This window comes from Enhydra lutris, unplaced genomic scaffold (genome assembly GCF_002288905.1).
Source record: "Enhydra lutris kenyoni isolate GAN:26980312 unplaced genomic scaffold, ASM228890v2 scaffoldscaffold12, whole genome shotgun sequence".
Taxonomy (NCBI): Eukaryota; Metazoa; Chordata; class Mammalia; order Carnivora; family Mustelidae; genus Enhydra; species Enhydra lutris.
The window spans coordinates 13,517,567-13,539,476 of NW_019154096.1; positions in this window are offsets into that span (position 1 = coordinate 13,517,567).

Genomic DNA, 21,910 nt, shown 5'->3' on the forward strand with positions numbered 1-21,910 from the left:
CACCTATCAATTAGAACTATGGAACTCCAGAGCTAGGGGAAAGCAACACATAGAATTCATGGCTTTTTTCCCATGATCCTTTAGTCTTGCAAAGTAAGTTTTTGAAATTTTACCTTTTTCTTATTTTTTTCTATTTTTCCTCTTTCCTATTTTAACATTTCTTAACTATTTTATCACATCAGTACCTTTTTAAAAATATTTTTTAATTTTCATTGTTATAGTCATATTCTATATCTTCATTATATTTAACTTTATTTTTGTATAGGTATAGGTTTTTTTTCTTTGAAATTTTGGGATACAATTTCTTCTAATAGATCAAAATATACCCTAAATCTAGCACATGGCTGTGTTCTAGCCTCCAGCCTGATCACATCCACTCCTCTTTTTTTTTTCTTTTTTTAGCCAACTTCTTATCTTATCAATTCCTTTTTAAAACTCTTTATTAATTTTCATCTTTACAGTTGTATTCCATCCCTTCCTTGTGTTAAACCTTATTTTGTATATATATACGTTTTTCTTTCTTTAAAATTTGGGGAGATAGTTTTTTCCAACAGACCAAAATACAACAAAAATCAAGTGTCTGGCTCTGTTCTATTCACCAGTCTAATATATATATATATATATATATATATATATATATATATATTTCTTTTTTTCCTCCCTTTTTTCTTCCAGTTTCAGTTCTCTTCTGATTTGGTTACTGTATATTTTTCTAGGTTCATTGCTACCCTTTTAGTATTTTTTTTTGTCTCAATCATCTATTCCTTTCTGGATAAAATGACAAGGTGGAAATACTCACCATAAAAAAAAAAAAGAACAAGAGCACTGATGGTTAGGGAACTAATCAATACAGACGTTAGTAATATGTCAGAGTAGAGTTCAGAATGACAATTATCAAGATGCTAGCTGGGCTCAAAAAAAGCATGGAAGATATTATAGAACACATTTCTGGAGAAAAAGAACTAAAATCTAACCAATTTGAAATTTTAAAAAAGCTATTAGTGAGGTGCAAACAAAAATGGAGGCTCTTACTGCTAGAGCAAAAGTGACACAAGAGAGAATTAGTGATATAGAAGACCAAATGATGGAGAATAAAGAAGCTGAGCAAAAGAGAGAAAAACAACTACTGGACCACAAGGGAAGAATTCGAGAGATAAGTGATACCATAAGAAAAAAAAAATATCAGAATAATTGGGATCCCAGAAGAAGAAGAAAGAGAGAGATGGGCAGAAGGTATATTGAAGCAAATTGTAGTAGAGAATTTCCCTAATATGGCAAAGGGAACAAGCATCAAAATCTAAGAGGCACAGAGAACCTCTCTCAAAATCAATAAAAATAGGTCCTCTATCATCTAATAGTAAAACTTACAAGTTGTAGTGACAAAGAAAAAATCCTGAAAGCAGCTCGGAACTAGAGGTCTATAACATACAATGGTAGAAATGTTAGATTGGCAGCAGACCTATCCACAGAGACCTGGGTGGCCAGAAAGGACTGACATGATATATTCAGAGCATTAAATGAGAAAACTATGCAGCCAAAAATACTATATCCAGCTAGACTGTCATGGAAAATAGAAGGAGAGATAAAAATCTTTCAGGACAAACAGAAACTAAAAGAATTTGCAAACACCAAACCAGCCCTACAAGAAATATTGAAAAGGGTCCTCTAAGCAAAAACAGAGCCTAAAAGTAACATAGACCAGAAGGAACAGAGACAATATACAGTGACAGTCACCTTACAGACAATACAATGGCACTAAATTCATATCTTTCAATAGTTATCCTGAATGTAAATGGGCTAAATGCCCCAATCAAAAGATACAGGGTATCATAATGGATTAAAAAAAAAAACAAGACCCATCAAAATGCTGTCTACAAGAAACTCATTTTAGACACCTCCAGTTTGAAAATGAGGGGCTTGAAAACAATTTACCATGCTAATGGACAACCAAAGAAAGCTGAGGTGGCAATCCTTATTCACATAAATTAGATTTTAAGCCAAAGACTATAATAAGAGAATGAGGAAGGACACTATATTATACTTAAAGTTTTGTCCAACAATAAGATCTAGCAATTTTAAATATCTATGCCCCTAACATGGGAGGAGCCAATTATATAAACCAATTAATAACAAAATCAAAGAAACACATTAACAATAATAAAATAATAATAGGGAACTTTAACACCTTCCTTACTGAAATGGACAGGTCATCTAAGCAAAAGATCAACAAGGAAATAAAGGCTAGATGGACATCACATATATATTCAGAATATTCCATCCCAAAGCAACAGAATACATTCTTCTCTAGTGCACATGGAATATTCTCCAGAACAGATCACATCCTGGGTCACAAAGCAGGTCTCAACTGATCCAAAAGATTGGGATCATTCCCTGCATAGTTTCAGACTACAATGTTCTGAAGCTAGAACTCAGTCACAAAAGGAAAGTTGGAAAGAACACAAATACATGGAGGCTAAAGCACATTCTACTAATGCATGAATGGGTCAACTAGGAAATGAAAGAAGAATTGAAAGAATTCATGGAAACAAATGAAAATGAAAACACAACTGTTCAAAATCCTTGGGACAAAGCAAAGGCAGTCCTGGGAGGAAGGTATAGAGTGATACAAGCCTTTCTGAAGAAACAAGAAAGGACTCAGGTACACAACCTAACCCTACACCTAAAGGAGCTGGAGAAAGAACAGCAAAGTAAGCCTAAAACCAGCAGGAGAAGAGAAATCATGAAGATCAGAGCAGAAATCAATCAAATAGAAAGGAAAAGAACAGTAGACCAAATCAACGAAACTAGGAGTTGGTTCTTTGAAAGAATTAATAAGATTGATAAATCCCTAGCCAGACTTATCAAAAAGAAAAGAAAAAAGATCCCAAATGAAAAAAAAAAAAAAATCATGAATGAAAGGAGAGATCACAACCAACATCAAAGAAATACAAACAAGTATAAGAACATATTATGAGCAACTATACACCAGCAAAATTGACAATCTCGAAGAAATAGAGACATATAAACCACCAAAAGTGAACCAGGAAGAAATAGAAAGCCTGAACAGACCCATAACCAGTAAGGAGATTGAAGCAGTATCAAAAACCTCCCAACAAACAGGAGCCCAGGGCCAGACAGCTTCCCAGGGGAATTCTATCAAACATTAAAGAAGAATTAATACCTATTCTCCTGAAACTGTTCCAAAAAATAGAAATGGAAGGAAAACTTCCATACTCATTTTATGAGGCCAGTATTACCTTGGTCCCCAAACTAGACAAAGACCCCATCAAAAAGGAGAATTACAGAACAATATCCTTGATAAACACGGATGCAAAAATTCTCACCAAAATACTAGCCAACAGGATCCAATAGTACCTTAAAAGGATTATTCACCATGACCAAGTGGGATTTATTCATGGGCTGCAAGCTTGGTTCAACATTTACAAATCAATGTGATATGATACATTAATAAAAGAACAAGAACGATATGATATTCTCAGTAGATGCTGAAAAAAGCATTAGACAAAGAACAGCATCCTTTCTTGATCAAAACTCTTCACAGTGTAGGCATAGAGGGTACATACTCCAATGTCATCAAGCCATTGTGAAAAACCCACAGTTAATATCATTCTCAATGGGGAAAAACTGAGAGCTTTTCCCCTTAGCTCAGGAACACGGCAGGGATGTCCACTATCACCACTGCTATTCAACATAGTACTAGAAATCCCAGCCTCAGCAATCAGACAACAAAAAGAACTAAAAGGCATCTGAATTGGCAAAGATGAAGTCAAACTCTCTCATTCTTTGCAGATGACATGATTCTTTATATGGAAATCCCAAAAGACTCCACTCCAAAACTGCTAGAACTCATATACGAAATCAGTAGAGGGTCAGGATATTAAATCAATGCTCAGAAATCAGTTACATTTCTATACACCAACAACAAGACAGAAGAAAGAAAAATCAAGGAGTCAATCCCATTTACAAATGCACCCCACACCATAAGATACCTGGGAATAAACCTAACCAAAATGGCAAAGAATCTGTACTCAGAAAACTATAAAGTACTCATGAAAGATATGGAGGAAGACACAAAGAAATGGAAAAATGTTCCATTGTAAGAACAAATATTGTGAAAATGTCTATGCTTCCTAAAGCAATCTACACATTTGATGCTATCCCTATTTAAAAAAAAAATCAATTTTTTCAAAGAAATAGAAAAATTTATCCTAAAATTTATTAGGAACCAATAAATAACCTGAATAGCTGGAGGAATGTTGAAAAAGAAAGCCAAAGTTGGTGGCATCACAATTCCAGACTTTAAGCTCTATTACAAAGCTGTAAGCATCAAGACAGTATGGTACTGGCACAAAAACAGACACATACATCAATGGAACAGAATAGACAGCCAAGAAATGGACCCTTAACTCTATGGTCAACTAATCTTTGACAAAGCAGGAAAGAATGTCTAATGGAAAAAGAGTCTCTTCAACAAATGGTGGGGGGAAATTGGACAGCCACATGCAGAAGAATGAAACTGTACCTTTTCCTTACACCACACACAAAAATAGACTCAAAATGGATGAAAGACCTCAATGGAGACAGGTATCCATCAAAATCCTTGAGGAGAACAAAGCAGCAACCTCTTTGATCTCAGCCACAGCAACTTCTTCCTAGAAACATCGCCAAAGGCAAGGGAAACAAGGGCAAAAATGAATCATTGGGACTTCAACAAGATCAAAAGCTTTTGTACAACAACAGAAACAGTCAACAAAACCAAAAGGCAACTGATAGAATGGGAGAAGATATTCGCAAATGACATATCAGATAAAGGGTTAGTATCCAAAATCTAGAAAGAACTTATCAAACTCAACACCCAAAGAACAAATAATCCAATCAAGAAATGGGCAGAACAGTGTGGAGATTCCTCAAGAAATTAAAAATAGAGCTTCCCTATGACCCTGCAATTGCACTACTGGGTATTTACCCCAAAGATACAGATGTAGTGAAAAGAAGGGCCATCTGTACCCCCAATGTTTATAGCAGCAATGGCCACGGTCGCCAAACTGTGGAAAGAACCAAGATGCCCTTCAACGGACGAATGGATAAAGAAGATGTGGTCCGTATACACTATGGAGTATTATGCCTCCATCAGAAAGGATGAATACCCAACTTTTGTATCAACATGGACAGGACTGGAAGAGATTATGCTGAGTGAAATAAGTCAAGCAGAGAGAGTCAATTATCATATGGTTTCACTTATTTGTGGAGCATACCAAATAACATGGAGGACGTGGGTAGATGGAGAGGAGAAGGGAGTTGAGGGAAATTGAAAGGGGAGATGAACCATGAGAGACTATGGAACTCTGAAAAACAACCTGAGGGTTTTGAAGGGGCAGGGGGTGGGAGGTTGGGGGAGCCAGGTGGTGGGTATTAAGGAGGGCATGTATTGCATGGAGCACTGGGTGTGGTGCAAAAACAATGAATACTGTTACACTGAAAAGAAATTAAAAAAAAAAAAAGAAAGAAATGGGCAGAAGACATGAACAGGCATTTCTGCAAAGAAGACATCCAGATGGCCAACAGACACATGAAAAAGTGCTCAATTTCACTCAGCATCAGGAAAATACAAATCAATACCACAATGAGATACCACCTCACACCAGTCAGAATGGCTAAAATTAACAAGCCAGGAAACGATAGATGTTGGCGAGGTTGTGGAGAAAGGGGAACCCTCCTCCACTGTTGGTGGGAATGCGAGCTGGTGCGTCCACTCTGGAAAACAGTATGGAGGTTCCTCAGAAAGTTGAAAATAGAGATACCCTACAACCCAGCAATCTCACTACTAGGTATTTACCCTAAAGATACAAATGCACGGATCCAAAGGGGCACATGCCCCCTGAATGTTTATAGCAGCAATGTTCACAATAGCTAAACTATGGAAAGAACTTAGATGTCCATCAAAAGACGAATGGATAAAGAAGATGTAGCATATATACATTTATATACATATATATGTATATGTATATATATACACACACATATGTGTGTGTGTGTGTGTGTGTGTGTGTGTGTATTACAATGCATCCATCAAAAAACTCAAAATCTTGCCATTTGCAACAACGTGGATGGAACTAAAGGGTATTATGCTAAGTGAAAGTCAATCAGAGAAGGACAATTATATGATCTCTCTGAAATGAGGAATTTGAGAGGCAGGGCAGGGCGTCATGGGGGTAGGGAGGGAAAAATGAAACAAGATGTTACTGGGGTTGGAGACAAACCATAACAGACTCTTAATTTCAGTAAATAAACTGAGGGTTGCTGCGGGGTAGGGGGAAGGGACAGGGTGGCTGGGTTATGGACATTGGGGAGGGTATGTGCTATGGTGAATGTTGTGAAATGTGTAAGCCTGATGATTCACAGACCTGTACCCCTGGGGCAAATAATACATTATATGTTAATAATAAAAGAGTATAAGTCAGAGATGGATAATTCAATAACTGAAATAAAAGATACATTAGGGGGAATTACTAGCAGTTTAGAGGATGCAGAAGGATGAATCAGTGATCTGGAAGACAGGTTAATGGAAAGTAACCAATCTGAACAGCAAAAAGATAATTGAATAATAAAAAAATATATGAGAAAAGGTTAAGGGAACGCAGCATCATCATCAACATCATTTACATTTTAGAGATCCGAGAAGAGAAGAGAGAGAGAAGGGGGCAGAAAACTTATTTGAAGAATAGTAGCAGAAAAATTCCCTAATCTGGGGGAAAGAAACAGATACCTAAATCCAGATATTACAGAAAGCCCCTAACAAAATTACCCCAGTCAATACCAACACACATAATAACCAAAATAGTAAAAAGTAGTGATAAAACAAATTTTAAAAGCAGTAAGAGTAAAGAATACATTTACCTATAAGGAAACCCCCATAAGGCTACCAGTTGATTTTTCAGCAGAAATTTTGCAGGTCAGAGGAAATAGGATGATATATTCAAAATGCTGAATGGAAAAAATCTGCAGCCAAGAATAACTCTTCCTAGCAAAAATATCATTTAGAATAGAAGGAGAGTTAAAGTGTTCCCCAAACAAACAAAAGTGAAGGAAATCATCCCCACTAAACCAGTCTTATAAGAAACATTAAAGGGAATTCTGAGTGGAAAGAAAAGACCAAAACCAGAAGTAAGAAAATTATGAAAGGAAACAATTTCACAGATAAAAGCAAAGATATAATAAAAGTAGTAGATTAATCACATATAAAATCAGTTTAAAAACACAAGAATGGTAAAATCAATTATACCTATATATTAAAATATGACACTGTATATATAAAGTGTGGGGGGAGAGTGAAAATTTAGTGCTTTTGGGTTGTATTCAAACTTAAGCAATCATGAACTCAATATAGGCTGTTATATGTTTAAGTTGTTAGCTATGAACCTAACGGTAACCACAAATCAAAAACCCATAATAGATACACAAAAAAGAGAAAGTGATCCAAGCATAACACTGAAGACATTCATCAAACCACAAAGGAAGTGAATAAGAAAAATAAGAAAAAAACAGAGAACTATACAAACAATCAGAAAACAAGTAATAAAATGGCAATAAGAACATGCCTATCAATAATTACTTTAAATGTAAATGGACTTTATGTCCCAATCAAAAGGCATAGGGTGAATGAACGGATAAAGAAGCTACTCACTTAATTTTCATTTATTAATATTTTTTGAGAAAGAATCTTAAAGATCACTGAACCCAATGTCTTCATACTGAGGAAGAAATGAGCCTCAGGTATTAGTTTACTTTGTCCCCATTGCGTATGTTTGGGGAGCAGTGGTCCTAGTGAGACTTCAACACATCAATGTGTTCACAATATGATTTACACAAATTATTTATAATTTCAGTGTTTTGGGAACCCCAAGAAGTGGGATATGTTTCGAGCTAGATGAACTAAGAATGATGAGAGCTGTGCCCTATAAAAAAGTCCCCCCTTGGTAACTTAATCCACATAATGGGAGTGAAAATGGAGTATAGATATACTGATCAAGTCCTGGGGCAATTAGTAAGTATTAGTGCAGTTCAGTTTTTTTGACAGGACATCTTTCTTTTTTCCTTCCTGTCTGTCTTTCTTCCTTTCTTCTTTCTTTCTGTCTTTCCTTCCTTCCTTCCTTCCCTGATTCACTTTTTTTTTTAAATTTCTTTTCAGCATAACAGAATTCATTGTTTTTGCACCACATCCAGTGCTCCATGCAATACGTGCCCTCCTTAATACCCACCACCTGGCTCCCCCAACCTCCCACCCTCCACCCCTTCAAAACCCTCAGATTGTTTTTCAGAGTCCCGCTTCACTTTAAATGGTTGTGGGGTATGATAGGATAGTGAATTGAGAGGCGTCAAGGATGGTGGCAGAGTAGGAGGACCCTAGGCTCATCTCTTCCCATGAACACAACTAGGTAACTATCAAATCATCCTATATGTCCCAGAAATAATCCCCAAAACTGACAGAACAAACTCCACAACTAAAGGGAGAGAAGAGGCCACACTGAAGAAGGTAGGAAGTACGGAAACATGGTTTAGGGGAGAAATGGATTGCAGGTGCTGCTGAGGAGAGGGGGCCATGGTTGTGGAGAAAGGGAGCTCCACTGGCTGCAAGAACTCACAAATTTCATTCCCTCTCATTTTTCAAGCCAATGGCTTTGGAGAAATGTTCTTGTGCATTCCTCTGCCCAGAGGGGACTGCCCTACTCCCAGAGAGAAGGCTGGCAAACAATCCAGGAGCATACAGAGTGGAAACAGTTTGGCAGAATTCCTGGGGCACATAGTGGGGAAATTATTTGCTCATCTTGGAGAGCATCCCTGGGAGGCAATGCTCACAGGGATGCCTCTCAGAACAGGGGAGTTGGCTGACACCATTTACCTCCTCCACCTTTCAGTATAAACAAAGAGCCACCTGAAGGAAGCAGCTCAGCATGACACCAGCTCCCTAACTTGCTTACACCAGGCTCTCTGCTACCCCCCCAAAACCATGTAACTGTGCTCTGGTGGGACCATGCTTCTCAGTCAAGCTTGTCTCAGTCGCAGCATGGCAGGATCCTTCCCCTAGAAGATAGCCCAGGCCTTGCCCACACCATGACTCCTGATCAGAGAGTTTTACAGGGAGGTGGTGTCAGGTCTCATTTCACAAGTAGATCATAAAGCCATACTGAAGTATACTTCAAGTAAAAAATATTCTTGCTGAAAAAACAAAACAAAACAACAGCAACAAAATAATGCAGTAGTTCATGTTTCAGAAGGGTTAGGTAAGATACTGACTGAAAAGTTGTCATTTGATTTTTAAAATTTGGAGTCAATGTTGACCTGGACACAGGCTATCTGGTGGCATTGGAAGACACAGAAGGCAGATTGCATTTGGTAGTTGAAGAAATGTAAGGTGAGGAAGGAAAGTTAACCTCTGTTTCTACCAGTATAATTATAAAGAAAAAAGCAATATGGTATCCAGAGAAATAGATTAATAAAGACTTTGTTTAATTATAATAATAATAATAACAATAATAAAAAGATAGTGAATTTAGTTATCCCTTTGAATGAGGAGGGTGCCTCTTGCCTTTTTGGTCACAGAGAGACAACTTTTGTCCTGTGTTCTCTCCCTATGCTTGCAGGGATGAGTCAGAGTTGCTCTTGTTATTTAAGTGTAGATGTGGGTTCAAGGCACAGAATGGCCTTGAATGAGTGGCCAGAATGAGACAGAATGGCCACTTTTTTCCCTCTTGAAGGTTCTAAAATTGTTCCACTTCATTTTTAGCCCCTTCACTACAATTGATATTGTATCCTTTCCCCACAACTTTTTCTTTCTTTAATTAAATGATATTCTGGTCATCCTCAGATCAGATTGAAACATACCTGAATGGTGCCCTCAGGATCTCCTGTTCAGTGACTCTCTTTGAGCCTTAGTGCTGCCATTTTAGCCATGTGATTTTGGGATTCTTGAACCATAATTTGCCATCATACATAGGGCTTTTGAGTAGATTAAATGTAATAATGTATGCACAGCCTTTTTTTTTAAGATTTAATTTATTTCATTATTAAAAAGAGAGAGCATGAGCAGGGGCAGGGACAGAGGGAGAGAGAGACAGAGAGAGAGAAGCAGAGTCCCCCTGAGCAGAGAGCCCCATGCGGGACTTGATCCCAGGACCCTGGGATCATGACCTGACCCAAAGGCAGATGCTTAACTGACTGAGCCACCCAAGCACCCCCATGCATACAAGGTCTTTGCATTTCTTGATGTCAGACAGATAACCAATATTGAAAAAAATGATAGCAACTTTTATTATGTTCTTGTGGTAACCCCCCTTCTCCTTTATCAGGTAAGATATTATAATTCTTTTATTATTATAGCAAATTTATTCTCTATATATTTATAGGTTTTAATAGTTATACTATTGCTATTTGTATGATTTTAAGTTGTTATTCTCCCAAGAGTGTTTGCATTCTTTTCCTCAATTTATTTTTGCAGAGTGTAATGGCACTTCTTATACTGAAAAAAGTTCAGTGAAGTCATTTAGTGGGGTATGTGGGTAGAGAGGTGCAGAGGACTATCTTCACATCCACTTTCTCTCCTACTTCCATCTTCAGTTAAGACTGATCCTATTGTTTACATAGACATTTTCTCTGGTTATAAATGCCCACTGTATGCCAACTCCAGTCTTGTGTACACTGATTTACGTCTTGTCTTCCTAAAGGCCACTCCCATGTAATTCTTCTGTTCATATAATTCTCTGAAAACAGAGGAACTTCCCTTTTTCCTTTCTCCTGATGATGATACTCCAGCCAAAACTGCAGATCAGATATTCCCACCTCAGATAACTCTCTCTCATAGCTCAAATTCTCTTTAACACTCTCTCTCTCTCTCCACCTCTGCACAATAAAGTACACTCTATTTGTGAACTTAAAAATGACTTGGACCATAAATAGTAAGTAAGGACATTGTGGTAAAACAACAGTATCCAGGAAGAGGAAGCTTCAAAGATTTTTGTATTTTTATTGCTTTCATTCAGATTATAAAAGTAGTGCTTGGTGGCTTAAAAGGTTTGAATAAAAATGTGTTAAGGAGAAAGAGGGTCTCACATAACCTCACCTATGAGAGGCAACCACTGGTAACAGGTTGGGTCATATTGATTCAGTTTTTTGTTTGTTTGTTTGTTTTCTGGCAGTAATAAATTTTGAGGTGTAACTAAGCATAATGGAGAAGAAATGGTTTCCTGAAACTCTAAAAAGCCTTTGAAAAAGCCCAGACCTGCTCTTAGGAATCAGCATAAGCCACCAATAAAATTTGTTCTTCCTTAAACCAAATATTCAAAATACATAAAAAGAATTCTTATGCAGTTTACTGTTGTGTTTAATAACTACCATTACTACAGTATTGTATTGCACTATTTTCTTAATAAACAAAATAGGTTTCAGATTCACAATGGGTAAAACAGAGCTAATCTTGAAATCTGGCCACCATTAAAATATTATTTCTGCAAGTAAATGTGTACCAACAAACTTTGGGAAGATAATTTGGGAACAGTTAATATTTACTTCCAAGTGAATGTAGTTTTGATCAGAGGCATGCAGAAAAGAACCATATTTGGAGCAGATTTCACTTTGTTATGTGGTAAAGAAAACCTGACTTAGGATCCAGTTCTAGCTTAGATGATGAAACCTTGGGCAAGTCATTGAAGTTTGCTTGATTGCTTGGATTTTGCTGGGTAATACTGTAGCGGCTATCACCTGTATGCATTTTGGCTGCCAGGAAGGCAACAAATAATGGCTTCAGAATGGAAAATGGGACCGTTTTGTTTTAAACAACAACAACAAAAAGTCCAGTCAAGTTATTTTAGAAAAAAAGATGGTTTTAGGGCTAAAACTGGTAAAAGGCAGTAAATTAAAAACAGCTGAGTCATATAGGCAATAAAAGTGAAAACCTGGAAACTACCACATTTCAAAGGCAGCATACTCTGCATTCTTGTGCTTTTCTCTGGACACTGGTTATCTCTGCTTTCCCACAATTTTGACTAATTGATGATCACTCTGGCCATGAGCTTGACTCTGATTCAGATTTTAATGTCTTTGAACTTGGTTTCTCCAGCTAACTAAGCCAGTCTGCGTTCCAATTTCAAATTCCCAGGATGCAAAAATCTAATTGGTCCAGATTGTGTCAAATGTCCAAAGAATTGTGATTAGAGATGGATTCAGTAGAGGTTTGGAGCAGGAGTTGATTCTATTAGAAAAACCTGTGGTAGTAATGGCTGCCATCTTTGATATAATTTAAGAGAAAATTGATGTTTATATTTTCTATTCTATTTCTCTTTTGGAGGGTTTTTATTTTATTTTAATTCAATTCAACAAATATTCAAATCTCTTCAATTCTAAGACATGTTTTTCAAAACTTAATGATCTGATATCTAGTCATGCCTCACAGTCAGTGTGTTCATTCGATGATTTCTGTTGTAGTATTTCTCCTTAATCTCCCACAGCCACTATTAAACTGGTAAGATTGTAAAACCGAGGAAATACCACATATATTATCAACAGAAAATCAGTTGCTTTCCATGGAGGATATCACTGGATATGGGGCTGGGTTAGAAGGTGGGGAAATATTCCAGTATCTTTTTTCCACCATCCCTTAAGTCCTGTACCAAAAGAAAAAGGAGGCTGTATTCCCCCTTGCTGTAAGAAATGAAGTCCATTAAAGATTTTGAGGTGGTCTCGGGATTTATAGCTCTGAGAAGCAAACATTTATTTTATAGAATAACTATCAGTGCTGACTAAACAAGAAGTCAATACTAGAGCACGTGTGGGCACAAAATGTAGCTTTGTATGCAACAAAATTCCAGGCAATTGCCTCGTCTAATTTACTCAATTTTAAGTAAAGAATGCTTCCTTTGGAACTGAAGTTCTTTCTACTTGGTTTCAGCCCAAAGGTGAGCATTTTTGGAGAAGGTTAAATCTTTTCAGATGTTTTTGAGGTGTACAAAGAGGAAAAACTAAACCATTCTTTGCTACACAAACTTCTAGCTTCTGTTATCCAAATGGGTTTGAACTTTAATATTCTTGTTCTATTTTGAGAATCCCTCAGAGTGCTCAAAAAGTAGCTTATGGAAAAAATTCTTCTCAAATCAGTCCTGAAAATAGCTACATTTGTACTTGAATAGAAGAGTAAACTTTTCAAGCTATGTGAGAGGTACACATAAGATAAGGCCTATATAGAGAAACTAATCACTTGGAAAACTGGCAGAATCTGTTAAGGTTCCAGAAAAAAAAAAACTTGAATCAAGTTTTTAAAAATTTTGTTAAACTTTAAAACATACATGGATTGGAAAAAAACAGAGCATTCAAAGTAATTATTGAGACTGCATTATATAGTAGATCAGGTTTGATGTTAATTAGCTGTGTGTGGTTGGTTAAATTGCTGCTTCTTTCTGTATTTCAGGTTTCTAATTTATAAGAGGATCATGATAAAATAACCTATTTCAAAAAGTTGTTGTGAGCAATAAATCACAAAAGCAAGGTATCTATTTTCACTTGGCATACATAATGTGTGTTGGCTAGCAATGGCTGTAATTATGTGGTACACAATAAAGGGTTCCACTGATGCCAAAAACAGAAAAATGGTTGAACCAGACAAGAAACCATGCATTGGGTAAATAGCATCCTAGACAAATGAATTTAGTGGATTTTAAGAAAGGAATTTCTTTTACTTTTAGTTTTATGAGCTTTATGGATAGATGCAAACTTTATTAAAACAAAAAGTGGTCCAGTTTCATTCTTTTGAATGTAGATGACCAGTTTCCCCAACACAATTTGTTGAAGTGACAGTCTTTTTCTCTTTGGATATCCTTTCCTGTTTTGATGAAGATTAATTGACCATATAGGTATGAGTTTATTTCTGAGTTTTCTATTCTATGTGTCTGTTTTTGTGCCAGTACCACATACTGTTCTGATTATCACAGCTCTGTAACATGACTTAACGTCCAGAATTGTGATGTCTCCAGCTTTGCTTTTCTTTTTGAAGGTTACTTTGGCTATTACTTTTGTTGTTCCACACAAATTTTAGGGTTATTTGTTCTAGTACTATGAAAAATGCTGTTGATATTTTTTATTTTTTACTTATTTATTTGAAAGAGAGAGAAAATGAGAGAGAGGGAGCATGAGGGGGGAAAAGTCAGAGGGAGAAGCAGGTTCCCCACGGAGCAGAGAACCCAATGCAGGACTTGATTCCAGGACTGTGGGATCATGACCTGAGCCAAAAGGAGATGCTTAACTGACTGAGCCAGCTAGGCTCATGGTAAATGATTTTTTTAATGTATTGTTGGTTTGGTTTGCTAGTATTTTGCTGAGGATTTTGCATCTATGCTATCAGAAATACTGGCCTATAGTTCTCTTTTTTGGTGGTGTCCTTATCTGGTTTGGTATCAGGGTGGTACTGGCCTCATACCAAATGAATTTGAAAGTTTTCCTTCTTCTTCTGCTTTTGTTTGTTTGTTTGTTTGTTTGTTGAAAGTTTGAGAAAAATAGGTATTAATTCTTCTTTAAATATTTGATAGAGTTTCCCTGTGTAGCTGTCTGGCCCTGGACTTTTGTTTGTTGGGGATCTTTAATTACTAATTCAGTCTTCTTGCTGGTAATCAGCCTGTTCAAATTTTCTATTTCATCTATTCCAGTTTGGGTAGGTTATATGTTTCTAGGTATTTATGCATTTCTTCTAGGTTGTCCAATTTTTTGGCATATAGTTTTTCATAATGTTCTCTTATGTTATTTGTGTTTCTGTGGTATTGGTTGTTATTTTTCCTCTTTCATTTATGATTTGTTTATTTGAGTCTTTTCTTTCTTTTTTTTCTTTTTGATGAGTCTGGCTAGAGGTTTATCAATTTTGTTGATCTTTTTCAAAGAACTGGCTCCTAGTTTCATTGTTCTGTTCTATTGTTTTAGTTTGTATATCATTTATTTCTGCTGTAATCTTTATTATTTCCTCCCTTCTGCTGGTTTGGGGTTTTGTTTTTTCTTCTTTTTGTAGCTCCTTTAGGTATAAGATTAGGTTGCTGATTTGAGGTTTTTTTTACTTCTTGTGGTAGGCCTATATTGCTATAAACTTCTCTCTTAGAACTACTTTTGCTATGTCCCAAAGGCTCTGAGCTGTTATATTTTTATTTTCATTTGTTTTCAAGTACTTTTTAATTTCCTCTTAGATTTCTTGGTTGACTCATTCGTTGTTTAGTAGCATGTTGCTTAACCTGCGTGTATCTGTGGTATTTCCAGATTTTTTCTTGTGGTTGACTTCTAGTTTCATAAGGTTATGGCCAGAAAAGGTGCCTGGTATGATTTCAATCTCTTTGAATTGGTTGAGACAGTTTTCGTGGCCTAATATGTGATCTGTTCTGGAGAATGTTCCATGTGCACTTGCAAAGAATGAGTATTCTGCTGTTTTAGGATGGAATGTTCTGAATATACCTGTTAAGTCCATCTGATCCAGTATGTCATTCAAAGCCATTTTTTCCTTGTTAATTTTTTGTTTAGATGATCTATCAATAGAAGTGGGATATTAGGGGCACCTGGGTGGCTCAGTGGGTTAAAGCCTCTGCCTTCGGCTTGGGTCATGATCCCAGGGTCCTGGGATCAAGCCCCACATCGGGCTCTCTGCTTGGCGGGGAGCCTGCTTCCTCCTCTCTCTCTCTCTGCCTGCCTCTCTGCCTCCTTGTGATCTCTATCTGTCAAATAAAATAAATAAAATCTTTAAAAAAAAAAAAGAAGTGGGATATTAAAGTCCCCTACTATTATTGTATTACTATTATTAGTCCCTTTAGGTTTGTTATTAAATGTTTTATGCATTTGAGTGCTCCCGTGTTATGTCTGTGTTATTTACAATTGTTATGTATTTTTGTTGGATTGTCTCCTTTATTTTTATATAGTGTCTTTCCATGTCTCTTTTTATGGACTTGCTATAAAGTCTATTTTGTCCAAAGTAAGTATTGTTACCCTGGCTTTCTTTTGACATTAATTTGCATGATAAATATTTGTCCATCCCCTCACTTTCAATCTGTAGGTGTCTTTGGGTCTGGCATGATTATTTTGTAGGCAGCATACAGATGTGTTTTATTTTTTTTTAATCCAGTCTGTCACCCTATGTTTTTTGGTTGGAACATTTAGTCCATTTACACTCAAAGTAATTATTAATAGATATGTATTTATTGCCATTTTGTTACTTGTTTTTTTGGTTGTTTTTGTAGTTTTTCTCTGATACTTTCCTCTCTTTCCCTCTTTCATGGTTTGTTAGTTTCCTTTAGTGATATACTTGGTTTCCTACTCTATTTTTTGCATATCTATTACTGTTTTTTAATTTGTGGTTACCATTCAGTTTATATACAACTATCTTCTGTATAAAGCAATCTATAATAAGCTGATGGTTGCTAAATTTTGAACTCACTTTTTAACTCCCTCCACATTTCAGATATTTAATATAGTATTTTACATCCTTTTATTCCGTGCTGTTCTTGACTTTTTATACTTCATGAAGTATATATATATATTTGTACTTCATGAAGATATACTTCATTTTTCTTTTGCTTTTTTCTTCTCTACATTTAGTTGTGGAATTTGTCCTGCCAGTGTTCTAATTGCTTTCTCTTTTATTTACTCGGATGTGAGGGTTATCTAGTCTTCAATGTTGGACAGGGTGAGCTTAAGGTCCCTCTACTCTGCCATCTTCACAAGCTCCCCATAGCATGTACTTATAACATAATACCATAAATATGATTGTCAAAGTTTTTTTTAAAACCTAACAGTATATGGCATCGACATGTTTCCATGTCACTGTTTGCAAGTTTTGACATTCCCTATTTATGTATAAGACCCAGAAAGTCAAGAAGTATTTTGGTTCTGGAGGCATCCAATTACTGTAAATGTCCAAATAAGGTTTGTAAACATCCTTAGCAGGAAAGAAGTGCTTATTTATAAATGTGAGCCCCATTTACATCACAATCTGCTGAAGGGAGACCAGATATCCTTGTCCACGTATGCATGAAATATACATTCACAACCACAATCAAACAAAGCATCAAAGCCCAGTCAAGAAAACAAAAAGCACACTAATAATTTTTAATAAAGCATTTAATAAAGAAGACTGATTAACAGTATCAGATTTAAGCAAAAAGGGAATGTTAAAGTAAAACAAGTGAATACATGCAGGTAGCAACTGTGACCCCGGTGGCTGGGAGAACAGAGGGAAGAGTTAGATTAGCAAACCTGCAAGCTTGGAGGGTCCCTGAGATGCTGGAACTAGAATTCCATAGAGGAGGTGCCATCACTTGCTCTGAGTATGAGGCTGGGTATGAGTATGAGGTAATTCTGAGTATGAGGCTGGTTCCAGCAGTGATGAAAGAAGCTCAAAACTAGAATTATGCTTTGCTGCTGGGGCCAAAGGACATTGCTAGGGTAGCAATGACAGGATTAAGGGGCACAAGGGAAGGAGCAAATCTCTTCTTCCTTCTCCAGCCTTCATATCCCCCTCTGTTGTTTCCATTTGCAAAATCTCACAGGAAATGCTCTCTCAAAAGAGAATGGCATTTGCAGAGCCCAGATCTCAGGTTTCTGGAGTAGAATAGAAAAAGGTGGGTTTGTAGCTGAGAGAAAATAGGTTAATCCAGCACAGAGTGCTTGGATATAAATGTGATTCCCATTTTGTAGTTACTGGGTGATAAGCAGATCTGGACATTCCTGTTTCTCTGGTTAGGAGTTATTTATAAGCACAAGCAAAGAAGCCTATGAAATAGACAAGCTGTCTAACTAAGTAAACATAAGTTCATGGTAATAGAGTTCCCCACTAATCTATGCTTAATAAGTAAATCTTACTGATTTGTCAATAAACCAATAGCAGTAGTTTCCAAAATTATTTTAAAAACATTTTTGACAGAAAAACTTAGGAAAGAAATTATTTATCAGTTATTTTTATTTTTATTTTTAAAAATATTTAGTTAATTTATTTATTTAACAGAGAGAGAGAAAAGAAGAGAGCACGAACCGGGGGGAGAGGCAGAAGGAGAAACAGATTCTCCACTGCGCATGGAGGTCAATGTGGGGCTCGATTCGAGAACCCTGTGATCATGACCTGACTGAAGGCAGATGCTTAACTGACAGAGCCACTCAGGTACCCCTCAATTTATTATTTTTAAATAAATTAGGGGAAAGTTTGCATTATTTGGCTTGGCAATTTGAAGATTTCACCCAACTCTGCATTCTACCACACATATTTAAAACCAGCATTAGCTGGTAGTAAATGGCCATAAAGTTTAAATAGGCATCATACACCAAAAGGATATTTCTCTTTTCTTTTCTTGTGTTATTTAGCTCCTTCCTTGAAATAGCTCTTTTTTAAAAGCCCATGAAAACAGGGGTGCCTGTGTGACTCAGTTGTTTGGGCACCAGACTCTTGATTTCTGCTGGGTTCATGATCTCAGTGTCAGGATCAATCCTTGTGTTGAGCTCCCTACTCAGCAGGGAGTCTGCTTGAAATTATCTCCCACTCCCTCTCCCTCTGTGCTTCAGTCTGCTTGGGTGCAAGTGTGCACACTCTTTCTTTTTAAAGTCCATGAACACAACCAGCCACTTGAGAAATAAGGCAAGAAAAAAATTGATTACTATGTGCTTGAGCAGAACTCTTGGTTATTTTATCTTTTTTATTTTTTATTCAGTTTTATTGAAAGTAGAACATTAATTCATTCACTTTATTTAATGCCTTCAGTGTCTCTACTTTGTTAAGTGGGGAGGATATAAAGATAAAGAGATAGACCCTGCACTCAAGGGACTTAGATCTAATAGAGGAAGATGGCTCTGTATACAGTAACTGATTTAGCAAAGATCCCATGACACAATCAGGTAGATGGTGTCATGAAGACACTTAGAGGAATGGTCAATTCTGTCTTTGGGATGGGTATGCTTAAGAAAGTGTCCACTGAGGAAGTGACTTATTGAGAGTATATCTATCAAGTAGATAGTGAAGATAGGTAAATAGCCTTCATTGATTCTTCTTTTTACTTTGTGGGTCAGATATTGTATGTGGAAATATCAGAGATACTGTACCAATGAAAGAGTAAGAACAAAACCACAGTGGTATCATGGCCAAAAGGAAGAAATAATTCAGAAATATAAAAATCTTTGCCAAGAAGAGCAAGTTTTTTCAATTGTTTGTTTGAGAAATTTCTGTATTATATTTGTTGGCATTGAAAAAATTAGCCAAGGTTAAACTAAGCTTTTGTATATCTGATCGTGAACTTTTATAATACACTATTTCATTTTTATTTTAGCTAATCACATGTTCCCTTTGAATGTTATTTTAGCCATTTTTCTTTGGCCTTATAAAATGCAAATTATACTGTACAAAAGCAATTTTAATATAGGAATTACAGACTCCATTTGTCTTCACAAAGTATGTGCCATAATCAGAGAATATTGAACTGTATAACTGATGGTAGAATTTGGCTTGAAGTGAAAGTATGGCAGCAAGTGAAGCATATTTGAGTGAGGAATTCAATCACAAATATGTAGGGTTTGGGTAGTTTGGATTTTTGAACAATGTATTTGAGCATGAATTGAAGGATGGGTCTCAGAGTTTTCCTTGTGATTTTTAAGGGGAAAAATATCATCAAAGGGTTTAATTTCTCTTTTTATTAAAAAAAGGAATATGTAATTAGATACTTTATTATTTCAGTGAAAGACATAATGGTTATAGTCCATTGTAATTTGAGCTAGCTAACAAGACCTGGCTTTAGAGGAAAGAATTATACCTGGACATAGAGATTAAGTTTTATTGGAGTAAGAATTTAGAATGGTGATTTTCAAATGACTTCTGAGCCTTCTGGAAAACATGTTAATGTGTATATATTCAAGCACTCTCCCTCCATATCTCACTGTGAAATTCAGATTCAGTTGGTTTGGGAAAAGTTCCATAAGTTTGCATTTTTCAACAAGCACACCAAGTGATTCTAATATAGATGGCCTTGGACTACACTTTAAGAAAGACCATAGAAACTTCTTCCTTCTGAAATTTTTTATATCTAAAATTTCTTTTTCATAATGCAGAATACAGAGCTATTGAAGGTAAAAGGCTTAGAACAATTCTTGCATTCTTATCAGTGATTTCTGCTAATGAAAGATGACTTTGCTAACTTAATTAATGGCTGCAAGGATGAGAGTGATGATAGTGTATGGTCTTGTTAGTGACTTGTTCCTTTTCTTTGTCTTTTTTTCCCCCCTCAGGTTTTTCTATTTTTCATACACTCTCCTGATTCTTCCTCCTTTCTTTCGATTGTACTATATCTACTTTGTCAGTATGTATAGACGTTATATGCTACACTATCTCCTTTTTAAATAATATCATTTAGACTTAGCTCTACAAATAATATATATTTAATGTTCAGTCCATATGTTGGATATCTCCCAAATCATTTTGTGTGCTGAAAGCTTCTGTAAGAAAGGTTCATGGGAACAATCAGTATTTCCTAAGTCTATTAATAACAGTGTATCTGTAGACTTTTTGTACTAGTAAACAAGGTTAGCTGGATTTCAACCCATCATGTGGGAGTTTCCCTTTTTTTACCTGGAATACCTTAATTTTTCTCTTTTTGAATATTTAAGTGTGTTATTCCATTGTCCTGTGGCATAGAGTGTTGCTGTTGGAAAGACCAATGACAGTCATATTATTATAAATGACTTGTTCTTTGTGTCTGGAAGTCCAAAGGATTTTTTCCTTTTTACTTAAAATCTAATACCTTTTATTAGAATGTGTTTCTGAGTTGGCAACTTTAGGTTGATTTTTCTAGGTTTAAGAAGTTTTCATAAAATATGATTTATGTCACCTTTTTTTCATGGAAGTTTTCTTACAGTTTTTAGTGTTTGTTCTGTCCCATTGCTTCGATTTTCTTCTTAAGAGACTCCTATTATATGGAAGTCCCCCTGCTTATATTCTATCTCTATCACAATCTCTAAAATCTTTTTTAAAAAATAGTTCTTAAAATTTCATTTTGCCTTAAAATATTTTTGTTCTTCCATCTTCTATATCTCTTCAGTTATTTTCCACCATGTTTGTTTTCACCTTAGTTTCTTCTAATGGAGAATTACTTCTAAAGAATTAATGTTAACTTCTTAATTTAAACTTGTTTAATTCCTTCCTGAGTTCTTTATCCTCTTTTTCAAATCTTTCCTTTGCCATTTATAGTAAAATTTTTTCCAATTCTGAGTATTTCTTCTTTCATAACTTCTATTATTTAAAACATTTCTTTTTGCTTGTTCTGAAATTTTAAGTTGGAATGCTTGTCTTTCTGGCCTGTTTTCATGCTCTCTTGGGATATCTACTACATTATTTGACTTTTTTCTTTTTCATAATTCAACCTCAGTGTATTTCTATTGCTTACTTTTAAGTGCAAATAGATTTCTTTAGCAAAGAGATAAAAATATATGATTCCTTGGGGCACCTGGGTGGCTCAGATGGTTAAGCCGCTGACTTTGGCTTGGATCATGATCCCAGGGTCCTGGGATCGAGCCCTCCATTGGGGTCCCTGCTTGGAAGGGAGCATGCTTCTCTCTCTCCTTTTACTGCTCCCCCTGCTTGTGGTCTCTTGCTGTCTTTGTCAAATAAATAAAATCTCTTTTTAAATAAATAAATAAACCAACAAATAAATAAATAAATATATAGGACCCCCATACTTCCAAGATTTGCTTCCTCTGTTTTCTTCTTTACTTAAATCCTGAACTTTTTTTCCTTAGTTACTATTTTTCTGTCCTACTTAATCTGATCCTATTTCCGGGAGTTTCTACTCAATTAGGAATTCAACTTGGGAGAGAGCTTTGGTTTATGAGTTTGAGAGTTCACAGG